General features: G+C 44.0%; 1 protein-coding gene across 4 annotated transcripts in view; it reads left to right on the top strand.

The window, feature by feature from the left end:
• Positions 1-11268: 11268 nt before the first annotated feature.
• Positions 11269-13453, top strand: part of PPIG (peptidylprolyl isomerase G) — a 37580-nt gene continuing 35395 nt past the window's right edge. The window contains exon 1 of one of the 4 annotated variants that reach the window (XM_037523486.2): positions 11269-11436. The gene's annotated coding sequence lies outside the window, so the exon portion shown is untranslated. The other 3 variants (XM_037523489.2, XM_037523487.2, XM_037523488.2) reach the window with 3 other exon arrangements.

The following is a 13453-nucleotide window of genomic DNA, read 5'->3' on the forward strand; positions in this document are numbered from 1 at the left end:
GTTCACAACTGAAGGGTCGAAATTGAAACACTCTCCAGGAGAATCGACAAAAAGCTCTTACAGGAATCATATTTGTAAACAATGAGTTTACAAATTTTCTTAAGTTAAAAAAAAATTGCAACTAGCAATCAGGTACAATATGCTGGTGTAGTAAAAATAACTCTTTTTCATTCATGTATTTTGCTTTCATTATGATGACTCCAAATTCCATTCCAATATGTAGTTTCTGTAAAAGAATTGTTTTAACATAATTATTCTTCTCTTATTAATGTTGATTCCAAAATTCAAATTAAAGTAACAAGATTTTTGTGCACTAAGTACAGACTTTGTTCTTAGTCTGAAACAGATAGAATTTATTCCAAAACTATATGTCCAGGCCTCCCTGGTGGCGCAGCGGTTGAGCGCTGGGTTGCGAAGCTGCCCGCAGCCTCTGCAGCGCCGGTTCAATCCCCAGCTGCTCCCCGGCCACCGGAGGAGGGTCCCACATGGCGCGCAGACCTCTCCTGCTGCCCGCTGCTCCCCTCAGCAGTGTACTTCGGTCCTTCTGCCTGCTCTGCTCCCTGCTCTGGCTCTGGTAAATTCTCTCACCCTCCCGCGCTTCTGACTGTACCCAGTGCTTGTATAAATGAATAAATAAATAAATAAATCTTTAAAAAAAAAAAAAAACTATATGTCCAGGAAAGTGGGTTTCTTTCTGCACTCCATTAAAGTTTTCAAAATCTACACTTTACATAAAGTTTTTAAGTTTGACTATAAAAGCAGAGGAGTGAAAAAGCACCAAACCCAACAAGAACAGACACACAGACTAATGGAATCGAATAGAAAATCCAGAAATAAACCCACAGGTTTATGGTCAACTAATCTTTGACAAAGGAGCAAAGAATATACATTGGAGCAAAGAAAGTTTGTTCAATAAATGGTGCTGGGAAAACTGGGTCGCTACATGCAAAAGAATGAAGCTTGACTACTACCTCACACCATACACAAAAACCAACTCAAAATGGATTAAAGAACTAGACATAAGACCTGAAACCATAAAATACATAGAAGGAAATATAGGCGAAACACTACATGATATGCACATCAAAGACATCTTTACAGGCACATCACCCAAAGCAGTGATAGTGAAGGCAAAGATAAACAGCTGGGACTACATCAAATTAAAGAGCTTCTGCACAGCAAAAGAGACAGTAACTAAAACAAAGAGAAACCCCACCGACTGGAAGAACATTTTTGCACACAACACTAATGATAAAGGACTGATCACAAAAATCTGCAAAGAGCTGATGAGACTCAACAAAAACAAAGAAAATAATCCAGTCAAAAAAAATGGGCAGAGGGGCCTCCCTGGTGACACAGCGGTTGAGCGCTGGGCTGCAAAGCTGCCCGCAGCCTCTGCAGCACCGATTCGATCCCCGGCTACCAGGCGAGGGTCCCACATGGCGCGCAGACCTCTCCTGCCGGGCCCATTGCTCCCCTCAGCAGTGTACTTCAGTCCTTCTGCCTGTTCTGCCCCCCGCTCTGGCTCTGGTTAATTCTCTCACTCTCCCGTGCTTCTGACTGTACCCAGTGCTTGTATAAATAAATAAATAAATCTTTAAAAAAAAAAAAATGGGCAGAGGAGCTAAAAAGAAACTTCTCTGAAGAAGAAATGCAAATGGCCAACAGGCATATGAAAAAATGTTCAACATCACTTGTAATCAGGGAAATGCAAATCAAAACTACCATAAGATACCATCTTACACCAGAGAGAATGGCACATATTAAAAAAATTAGCAACAACAAATGTTGGTGAGGATGTGAAGAAAAAGGAACTCTCCTGCACTGTTGGTGGGAGTGCAAACTGGTCCAACCACTGTGGAGAGCTGTGTGGAGATTTCTGGACCTACTAAACATAGAGCTTCCATATGATCCAGCAATTCCACTCCTAGGTATTTACCCAAAGGACACAGAAACATCAATTCCAAAGAGCACCTGCACCCCTATGTTTATAGCAGCACTATTTACAATAGCTAAGCTTTGGAAACAACCCAAATGCCCAAAAATAGATGACTGGATCAAGAAGATGTGGTACATGGCGCGCAAACCTCTCCTGCCGCCCACTGCTCCCCTCAGCAGTGTACTTCGGTCGTTCTGCCTGCTCTGCTCCCCGCTCTGGCTCTGGTGAATTCTCTCACCCTCCCGCGCTTCTGACTATACCCAGTGCATGTATAAACAAAACAAACAAACAAATAAATAAATAAAAAAAACATGCCTCTATTAAAAAAAAAAAAAAAAAAAAAAAAAGAAGATGTGGTACATATACACCATGGAATATTACTCAGTATTCAAAAAAGATAAACACATGCAATTTGCAGCAACATGGATGGAGCTGGAAGGGATCATGCTCAGCGAAATAAGCCAGAAAGAAAACAAAAAATCCCGGATGGTCTCACTCATAGCAGGAATCTAGAAAACTTAAATAAGGGACCAGGAAAAAGAATAACTATAAGAAGGAAAATATCAAAATCAACAAACAACTATGAACCAGAGACACTCCATGGGGGTTGGGGGGCGGGGAAAGGAGGGACTGGGGTCAAAATAAGGGGGTTATAATTGCATGGGGAATATAAAAATAAAATTTAAATAAAAAGAAAAAAGAAAAAGCACCAAACCCAAAACTTTTTAAGTAAAAGAATAAATTTTACTATAAATAAATACATATCACTATTAAAGTTTGTAAAGAGTAGCCATAATTCAAAGCCATATTTTTTTTTTCCTAGAAAGATGGTCTCTGGTATATCTGTTTTCAGGATTTCTTGCTCTTTTTTTCTCCTTGTATTCTTTGAATAATCCAAACAATTTAGACACTACTGATGCTACAAACTTTTAACCAATTAGAGAGATAATTAACACTTTCATTCAGTAAGTATGAAATCAAGTTATGTATCAAGACTTAGTGAAAAAATAAAAGAACCAATGATAATTATCAGAGATACACAATTAAAATTTCAAATACACATTTGAAATTTTTCAAATACACATTTCAAACACATACTTACAATTTTTATATTTCAAGTTGAGAAACAATGATTTTAAAAGTATATCATTTAACACTTCTGCAACACTCTACAAAGGACTGTAAAAATATAATATCCTATTGAATTATCTCAACTAACGGGCTTATTAGCTATTCATTTGCATTTTACAGATAAAAAGGGTGTAGTTCAAAAAAGATAAAGTACTCTAGAACTAGTAAAGCTGGGTCAACCACGCAGTTCTTTTGCTTTTCAACTTGAACAGCTCTTTAATATCAACAAATCAACACTACAATATGTATCAGACTCCTCTCTAATGCTATGCCAAGCTTATCGCGAGAAAAAAAAAATGATGATACAATATTGGCTTTTTTTTGGCAATCAGCACAGATTATTTACCCAAGTGGACTTGGGACACACACATACACCAAAACTTTGCAAAAAGCAAATGTACGGGGCCTCCCAGGTGGCGCAGCGGTAGAGCGCTGGGTTGCGAAGCTGCCCGCGGCCTCTGTGACGCCGGTTCGATCCCCGGCTGCTCCCCGGCCACCAGAGGAGGGTCCCACATGGCGCCCAGACCTCTCCTGCCGCCCGCTGCTCCCCTCAGCAGTGTACTTCGTCAGTCTGCCTGCTCTGCTCCCCGCTCTGGCTCTGGTGAATTCTCTCACCCTCCCACACTTCTGACTGTACCCAGTGCATGTATAAACAAAACAAACAAACAAAACAAATAAATAAATAAAAACATGCCTCTATTAAAAAAAAAAAAAAAAAAAAAAAAAGCAAATGTACGTTCAAGGTCCTGTTTACCAGCAATTGAAAGGGGAAGCAGCTCAAGAGTTAGGTGCAGAGGTAATCAAGTAGAGATACCAACTGCACCAGTTGTGCTACAGCTAACTGACCTTGGGGAAGTCATTAAATCAAAGGAAAGCCTAGGAACTCGTGAGATGGGCCTCAAGAACTGTGAAGCAGTTTCACTGCAAGGTAAAATAAGCGTCACTTTTTGCAAGTGACAGGCATCCTCTACTCCAAGGCAAGACACACGCTGGGCAAATGAATGAAAGTCTCTCCGGCCACCGCTGGGAATCGGTTCGACCCTACCCTCGTCCTTCGCGCTCCGGAATATCCAATACCCGGAAAGAGGCCTTTGCTTCACGGACTAACCCTACATCCCGGAACCGAAAATGTGCAAGGTGGAAGGAGTAGACCTACTGCCGCTACCTGGTCTGACTTTCCGGTAAGTTTTGGCCTCAACGCCCAGTAACTTTTCTGGAGGCTCCCGGGGGAGGCAGGTAACCACGGTTCAGAAGGCAAGGCTGTTTCTAGTTCTGTCCCCAACAAAGATCACAACAGAGTCGGTTGTCTCGCGCACTCCTCCCTCACACCCCAGAGTTTTTTAACCTTTCCTCGAGAGACGTCACCTTTCTTCTGGTGGTGTGAGTCTCCAAAACTGGGGAAAATGCCGGACGAGCACAGCGTGCACGACGGAGGTCAGCACTACATGTCCCAAAGAACCACACGCGCGAGGGCTGCGGAAAAGACGCTCCGACGCTTTTGGGAGGAATTCTGGGTATTGTAGTTCTTCAGCGAGAGACCCTCTAGGGCAGCATGTACTAAACTTTTCAATAACTTAGTTAAGTGTTTGCAACTATCTGAAGTTTTCTTCCATCCCAAGGAACACAGTTATCTTAGTACTGTGCAATAGAAACGAATATTTATAAAAATGAAGTTAGAAAAACATAATCATAGAAAAGAAACGCACATATTTATTTTAGTCAACATATGTGAAATCACTGTCAAATGGTAATGAAAGTAAACTCTTATTTTCTATTTTTGTACTTGTGTCGTAATAGACACCAGCGCTTAGGCCACAATTTTTAAAAACAATTTTATTAAGAAACTATGTACACACCATTCAATTCATTCATTTACAGTGTACACTTAATGGCTCATATATACATAATTTATATATAAATATGTGTGTGTGATGCCACTTCACAGAAACCTTTGCAGAGAACTTCGCAGAGAACTTCACAGAGAACTTTGAGACCTTTAAGACCTTCAAACCACTGCTATTGCTTCTGCCCTTGTCTCTAATACTTTCCTCTTTTTCCCAACTTCTGTATGTCTGTCTGGCCTTTGTAAATAAACCCTGTTGTTGTTGAACTCTGAGCCTGCATAATGTCCTTGCAACTGCAGTTGTCGGTACACAGGTGAGAACCCACCAACTGTGACATTTTGGCTCCGCCAGGCCTTGCACTATTACAGATTCTAATTCTCCCCTGCCAAAAAAAAATTATTTGTAATAGAGTAGAAAATTAGAAGAAACAAGCTTTGTTTCTCTGTGAGAAGAAAGAAAATTTTTCATTACTCTACAGTAATCCAGCCCTCCCCTTTTTTTGATATTAGATTCCATTTCTCACACTACAATGATCAGTGACCAGACTCTGTCAAATCTAGTACTGCAGGTTCATGGCCTTATAACATGGGTAACACTATTTGCTGTAATGAATAAAGCCAAATGTCAGTGGTTTAACCTATACTATTTTACCTCAGTCACATCACATTATTCCTAATCAGCGGAGAACTTTTTTCCACAGACTCAGGGCCTTAAAACTCTCTGGATCCAATTGACAAAAACAGGAAGAGAGGACCTGGAGAAGGCATGATACTTGTAAACATTTTGGTCTGGGTGTAAGACACACCATTTTCACTCAATTTTTACTGATGAGAAGTAGTCCCATATCCTTACTTACACTGCAAGGGGACAACTAAAAAACAAAGTTCTTAATGGACAGACATTTCTCAATGACACTCTTTACTATGTAAGAGGGAGTACAAATGTTTGGGTTGTCACTACATTGCTAATCAAAGACTTCCCTGGTATCTTATAATTGGAGTTAACAAAAGCTCATATTATTAAGATGTGAGGTAAACTCTTAAAGAAGTCAGTCTAGACAACAAAGTCAATAAACAGATAAGGAAAATTAGATAAGAGAAAAATCCCATGACATTCCATCTTTGTTCTCTGTATGAACTTCCCATTGCTGATTTATAAACCATTATAAAACTTAGTGACTTAACATATCATTTACTATCCCATAGGTTTTTGGGGTTAGAAGTTCTAAAGCAGATTCTGGCTCACAGTTTCTCATGTGATTGCAGTCAGAAGTCAACAGGGACAGTAGTAATCTGAAGGTTTGACTGGGTTGGAATATCTGCTTCCAAGATGGCTCATTCATGCTGTTGGCAGAAGGCCTCAGTTCCTTTCTCACTTTTGCCAGGAAGCCTGTTTCTTGCAGTATGGGCCTCTCCATAATGTGCCTACATGTCTTCATGATATGGTAGCTTCCTCTAGAGTGAGTGATTCAAGAGACACAGCAAGGAGGATTTCAAAGTGGTTCTGTTTCTCTGAACCATCACTAATAAATACATCCATATAATGGAATACTATACCTAACTTAGAAATAATAAACTGCTGTTGTGTGCAGCAATATTGATAATCTCATAAACACAGTATTGTGCAAAAAAGCCAGACACAAAAATACATATGCATAATTCCATTTATATAAGGTTCAGAAATAGGCAATACTAAAATATGTTGATGGAACTCCCAAGAGAGATTATCTTTGGTGGGAGTAGGGTAGTGTGTTGGGTGGCAGAATTATTGCGTTTGGCATGAGGGAGACTTCTAGGATGTTGGTATTGTTCCAAATCATAATCTAGTGGAGATTACCCTTGTATTCTACTTTGTAATAATGTATCAAATTTTCCTTAAATGATTCAAGTTACACTTAAACTTTAAGACAAGGGATAACAGATGTGACCACTTAAAAATCCATTTTGATGATTGTAAAAAAAAAATTGTCTTTAACCCTGCTACTAAAAGTGATGGCTCAGGGCCTCCCTGGTGGCACAAGGGATTAAGTCTCAGTACTCTGAAGCTATCAGCAGCCACTACACCATGAGTTCTTCGATCCCCCTCCTCTCTCACCCAACATGGCACAGCAGGTCTCTCCAGTCTCACCCTCTGCTCCCCTCAGCAGTGTATTTCAGAAGATCTGCCTGTTCTGCTCCCCACTCAAGTGGTAATACCTTGCCTGAGGCTGCGCTCCCCACTCAAGTGGTAATACCTTGCCCGAGGCTGCGCTGATCCTGGAATTGTCAGGCATAGACAGAAGAACAGGAAGTGGCTTTAATAGATGGGATTAGAAACAGAGGAAGGAGAGCCATAGGATCTCTACTCTGTAGGCTGAGTAGAACCTGGACCAGGGGTCCCAGTTATGCATACCCGAGTTGGGCCCAAGCACTCTCATACACACTGCTTGTTGACAGGGACCCGTTTGACCCTGGACAGGTGATGCCAGGATGTGTCGCCCAAGACCTTGACAGCCGTTAGTGTAGTCAGAATGATCATGTGTGGACCCGTCCACCTTGGCTGAAGTGGTTTTGGAGAGATGGCTTTTAGAAGAACCTGGTCTCCAGGGTACAGCAGGTTGACAGGCGTGTCAGGTGACGTTGACACAGGTTGCAGCAGATAGCGGTCTGCGTGTTCTTGGAGCAGGTGTCTGAGCAAAGAGAAGAATGGAAAATATCCAGCCAACGGTGTAGGTTGGCCTGGGAGTTCATGGTTAATAAGAAAATGTCTGCCTGTTCAAAATGTCTGTCTGTTCAAAGGGTCTCAGGAACAAGGGGCCACGCGTGGTGGCTCGGATGTGCATTAAAGCCAGTGGGAGCAGCTCCACCCAGGATTTGCACAGCTCAGTGGAGAGTTTGATTAGGTAGTCTTTGATAAGACCGTTTACCTGCTCTACCTTACCAGAAGATTGTGGTCAGTAGAGAATGTCAGTAGTTTCCAGGTGATACCCAGGGAGGAGGATAACTGTTGAGTAATCTTTGAGATAAAGGCTGGTCCGATGTCTGACTGGATAGTGTTGGGGAGACCAAAGTGTGGGATGATATGGTTAATTAGGGCTTCGGCTACCACTTGTGCTGTTTCTCAGGTGGCTGGAAAGGCCTCTAACCACCTGGTGATGGTGTCCACCATAGTGAGAAGAGAGTGTTATCTGCGTTAGGAAGTGGAACATCTGTGAGGCCTATCAGGATTGAGAGTCGAGGATTGGGAGAACGAGATGAGAGGGTTTTTGACAAAGAGAGTGTGGCAATCTAACATATGAGAGGGGGTTAGATGGGAGAGAGCGCAGTGAGTGAGTAGGTCCTGGAGCTGATGTGGAGAACTAAAGTTTACAAGTTGGCCAAGTGTGAGTTTTAGAGCCTGTCTAGCAAGGAGAGTAGCTGCTCCAAGTGTGTGCAGGCAGGGCTGCCATCCTCTTCCAGTGGGATCCATTTGTTTAGAGAGATAAGCAACTGGTCGCTGGACTAGCCTGGTGGGTTGGACCAGAACCCCTATGACAATGCCCTGTTGCTCATCTGTAAATAACAGGAATGGCTTTTCCAGGTCTGGGAGAGCTAAGGCTCATCTCAGAGATCTTTGGATTAAGCGGAGAAAACAGCGTGTAAAAACAAAGAAAAGCATGATCATTATCACCAGGCCTACTAGGGGCAGGATCTATGTCAGTAAGGGAGAACTGATCCAAGTTTGGATGTCGTGGCCCCAGCTTTGGCCAACAAAGAGTGAGTCCAAGGGGGTTTTGCTGGTCAGATAAGTAAGTCCATGAATGTGTTGTAGGAGGTGGAGACACCTGAGTACACATGATTTTTCACCAAAATCTCTCTCTGAGACCTTCAACCCTTTCTTTCTAATACCATTTTCCAGATTCGGAATTGTTAGGGGGAAAAGGATGTCCTAAAGCTAATTCCATACAGGCTTTGTGGACTCCACCCCCACCCGAGGCCAAAGCCAAAGACACTGGGAACTCCAAATCCCATCACCACCAAAGGGAAGGTGGCTGCGACCTCAGGGTGGGGTTAAGCAGCAGGTTGGTATAAAGCCAGACACGTGGGCTTTGGAGGGGTCTCCCCATTTTGACTCTCTGCCAGCTCGCAGCGTCCGGCCAGCTTGGAGAGTGCTTTTTGGGTTTCCAGGTCGGCGGATTGGGTAGGACGCATTAAAGACTTTATTTCCCTATTTTCTCCCTGAGTTGTACATTTTCCTTATTTCCTTTCCCCTTGTAAATAAACCTTTTATTAACCTTTTGTGTGTGCCTGCAGTGGAGTATTAATAAGTCCCTTATAAGCGTGCGGGTGAGGACCCAAAGCCAGGCAATCTGTTCAATATCGGTGTTAGGGGGAAATGATGTCCTGAGCTAATCCCATACAGGCTTTGTGGACCCCACCCCCACTCCAGACTAAAGCCATCAAGACATTGGGAAAGACAAATCCCATCACCACCAAAGGGAGGGTGGCTGGGACCTGAGGGTGGAGTTGGGCAGCCAGGTTGGATATAAAAACCAAACACGTGGGCCTTGGGGTGGCTCGCTATCGCTGGCCTCCTGGCTTCAGGGCTCCTGGCTTGCAGCCAGCTCTCAGAGTGCCATTTGGGATTCCAGATTGGCGGATCGCGTAGGACTCATTTAAAACTTTGTCTCCCACTTTTCTCCCTGAGCTGTACATTTCCTCATTTCCCCTTCCCTTGTAAATAAACCTTTTATTAACCTTTCCTATGTGCCTGCAATAGAGCATTGATAAGTCCTTTTAAGCGCGCGGGTGAGGACCTGCAACAGGGTGGTCCCCAGGAAAGGGGGAGGTTCCCTGCCCCACCCAAGGGAGGGTGGAGCTGAGCAGGAAGAGGAGAAGCTGAAGAAGAGACTGAGGAAGGAAGGAAGCAGGATGGAGCCAGGAGACCTGGAGGAGGCACATGGAGCCTAGAGACACGTGAAGAAACTGTGCTTGTCTTTTGGTCGTGGACTGGGTGACACAGATGTGGGTGAGACCCGTGGGGAGGTGACAATGGCAGCTTTTATCTTGATGTTGATTTTGCTCTTTTCCTTCCGGGCTTGTCCGGTTGTTTGTGACCCTTTGCTGTGGGTCCCCACTGGAAGATGCTTTAGACTTGTGGCAGGCTTTGGGGCCTTGTTCTGGGCCAATCCCATTTGGATGGACTTTTACCCACGAGGGGACGGGTAACTTTGGATGCTTCATTTAGAAACTAGACTCTTTGCCTTACCTGTATTGTTTCCTAGTTTTATTAAAGTTCCTTCCCATTAAAGTCTCCTATGTTTTGTGTTGATGCGGCGGATGGCAGAACCCATTTAGAATAGGCAGGTTTGCGGGGTTTGGGCTGACCCTCTCCCTGTCCTATAACAGACCCACAGTCAGGCACCCCGTTTTGTATCGGGGCTGCCCTGTAACAGCACCACGATGAAAGCATTGGTCTGGTAAAGAGGAGAGCCAGGCCAAGTTTCTGCCAGACAGGAACTGTATTGCGCCCCTGGGTGAGGTTCGGAGACACCACGGGGGTTGGAGAAGTGGCACCCATTGTGGGGGGAGATGTCCTTTTATAGGGTGAGGAAAGGTTAGTCAGGAAACTGGGTATGCGGAAGTATTTTTTTTTTTTGATGGTTTCTGGTTGATCGCTTTCAGGTCCTGTTTGTGTCGGGTAGAGGCCTCTGGTTCCAGAAGCTGAGGCAAAGGTAGAATTCCCTCTGCAGTTTCAAGGCCACTCCTTGTGCCGTTGGCCTGGGACCCTCACCAGGCCCCCTGCACCTGTTAGGGGGAAAAAGGATGTCCCAAAGCAAATTCCATATAGGCTTTGTGGACTCCACCCCCACCCCAGGTCAAAGCCAAAGACACTGGGAACTCCAAATCCCATCACCACCAAAGGGAAGGTGGCTGGGACCTGAGGGTGGGGTTAAGCAGCCAGGTGGATACAAAAGGCAGACACGTGGGCTTTGGGGGCTCTCCATTTTTGGGCTCTCGGCCAGCTCGGAGCGTCCGGCCAGCTCTGAGAGTGACTTTGGGTTTCCAGGTCGTCGGATCGGGTAGGACGCATTAAAGACTTTATTTCCCTATTTTCTCCCTGAGTTGTACATTTTCCTTATTTCTTTTTCTCTTGTAAATAAACCTTTTATTAACCCTTTTGTGTGTGTCTGTAGTAGAGTATTCATAAGTCCCTTTAAAGCGCGCGGGTGAGGACCCACAGCCAGGAACCCGTTTAATATCGGGGTTGCTCTATAACACACCGACCTTACACCAATGAAATCACATATAAAACATGGGCCATAAACTAAGCACCAAACTCCTACAACTCCAGGGAGGGCCCTGCTGACGCAAGCAAGAGAACGCCGGGAAATGCCGTCAACCAACTCGTGACGCACTTCCGGGGCGACGCTTTCCCTCCACGCCGGGACTGGGTTGTGGGGGAGGGAGACGGTTAGTGGGCTTTAGCGCCTTTTCTGGCGGCGGTAGATTTGAAGCGCTTTAAAGGCCCAAGGCTCGGGAAGAGGAGACTGTACCGGTGCAGGTAGGTGGAGCGAGGCCCGTGTCTCGGCGGCGTCCTTTGCAGCAGTCTCGGGAGATGAGAGCGGGAAGGGCCAGCGGAGAGGGGCGGAGCCGGCGCGAAAGGCCCGGCTGACTTAACCGTTTTCCCCTCGAGGTTTCGAGGATGTCTGTTCACCGAGGGGGTCCTGAAGTACCGCGGCGCGGGCTTTGCAGCTGAGGAAGGCTTGCAGCTTAGCCTCCGGGTACGGGAAACGATCCTCCCTCCACTAGCCCCCGCCCTCTGCACTTGGGCGCACACCTCCTTCCTTGACGCATTTTGCCGCACAAGCTGTAACATGGCGGCAGCGACGGCGGCCTGAACTCTAGGGAGCCGGGGAGATTTTTGATGGTTCAAAATCGCAAGACTGAGCACTAATGCAGGGTATGTGGGAGGGTTGGTGGGGAAGGGGTCGGCGTAACCTAACGTCCTGTCGGGTTCGGGTTCCGGCGAGAAGCCTAGATCACGGAGGTTTAGGCAGGCTTTCCTCCTACTCCGACCTTTTTCCTCAGACAGACAGCGGCTGCCTTGCATAGGTAAGTGGTGCAGGCCACTTAGTTGAGCTTTCTCCTAAAACTCAAATCCGGGCTCTCCTCTTCGTACCTCTTAGCTGTGTCGAAGTTTTCCCGTTTCAGAAGAGCTGTAACAACGCAGGCCTTTTAGGAGGAAATAATTCTTTGGGAGGAAAGTGATCGCTTCGGAGCTCCATATGCCTTTGGGGAGAGTATGCGGTTTGGCTCCTCGTTAATCCTTTAAGGAACTGAGTAGAGTTCCGCGAGAATGGAGAATTGCCCGTCTTTTGAGAAATGTTATAAAAGCACCATTTTGTGCATTGGTTTTAATTTTTGTCCTTAATACTTTATGTGCAGGAGCAAGCTTTTGCAGTAGTGATCACAAATTCGTCCAAGTGTTTCGGAAATTCGGGGGCCAGGGGGGTTTGTTAACTTTCGTTAGCTGAAACCAGATAGGGGAAAAAACTTGTGTGCCTCTGTTTTTATTCCTCTTTGGTAAAGAAGAATGCTTAGTAATTTGGCAGTTTGCGAACATGATGGGAAGAGTGTGTGGACATTTTTGAAATCGTGCCCATAAAATTTAGAAAAGTCACAGTAATTGGCTGCTTATCTAATCTGTACTTTTTGTGTACTAGAAAATTTGCCCTTTTTTGCACCCCATCCTCCCTTTTTAAATGTTAATCACTTGAGTTGCGATTATGTCTTAAACAAATTGCATGCTTCTATTTTAGAGTTCGTTTTACATTGCCTAATGCTTTCTTTATGATTCGGAATTATTGTTTCCTTGATCCTAATGAGGTTTTTTGGTTTTTTGGTAGTAGGATTTTGTACCTTTTAAAAACGCTGTTTGCTTTTTAAGGTTTTTTTTCGTTGTCGTTGTTTTTCTTTTTTTGTTTGCAGGCTGTTGTCACAGTTGCCTTCCTTTTCTGTCAGAAGTATACAAATTGAATTAGAACATTTGAATTTGTTTCTCACTCAGCCTTCTTCTCAACTTGCTTCTTCATCTATAAAATATTTTGATTTCAAACTATCATTAGTTATGGACTTAAAAAATAAATGTTCAGTTATGGACTTCAAAAATAAATATTCAGGTGTGATAAAATTCTGTGTAAAGTCTGCTTTCAGTGAAAACTCAGCAGTTCTCCCAACCATGAAGAGCACACATTTTTTAAATGTATTTGGTGCTTGTTATTGTGGTCTTGCAGTATTTCTGACCTCTAAAGTATTTGTACTTTTGATATTTTGCATATTTTAAATTAGATTTTCCTTCAGGCAGCATCCATTCCTCTTGCAAAGGGAAACGGGTAGCCATTCATAATAGAGCTAGCGCTGTTAGTTATCAGAACACCTTTGGCAATTCTTATAATCTTGCCTTTCTAAGAAATACATGTTGATGTTATTTTACAATAGATTATTTCAACAAAATTATGTTTTTATTGTCCTAATTTACTAGGGTGTCTTACTTGTCTTTAGAAATCCATAGGTAATGA

The sequence above is a fragment of the Talpa occidentalis genome, unplaced genomic scaffold, assembly GCF_014898055.3.
Source record: "Talpa occidentalis isolate TD23 unplaced genomic scaffold, MPIMG_talOcc4v2.1 talOcc4.3, whole genome shotgun sequence".
NCBI classification, from domain to species: Eukaryota; Metazoa; Chordata; class Mammalia; order Eulipotyphla; family Talpidae; genus Talpa; species Talpa occidentalis.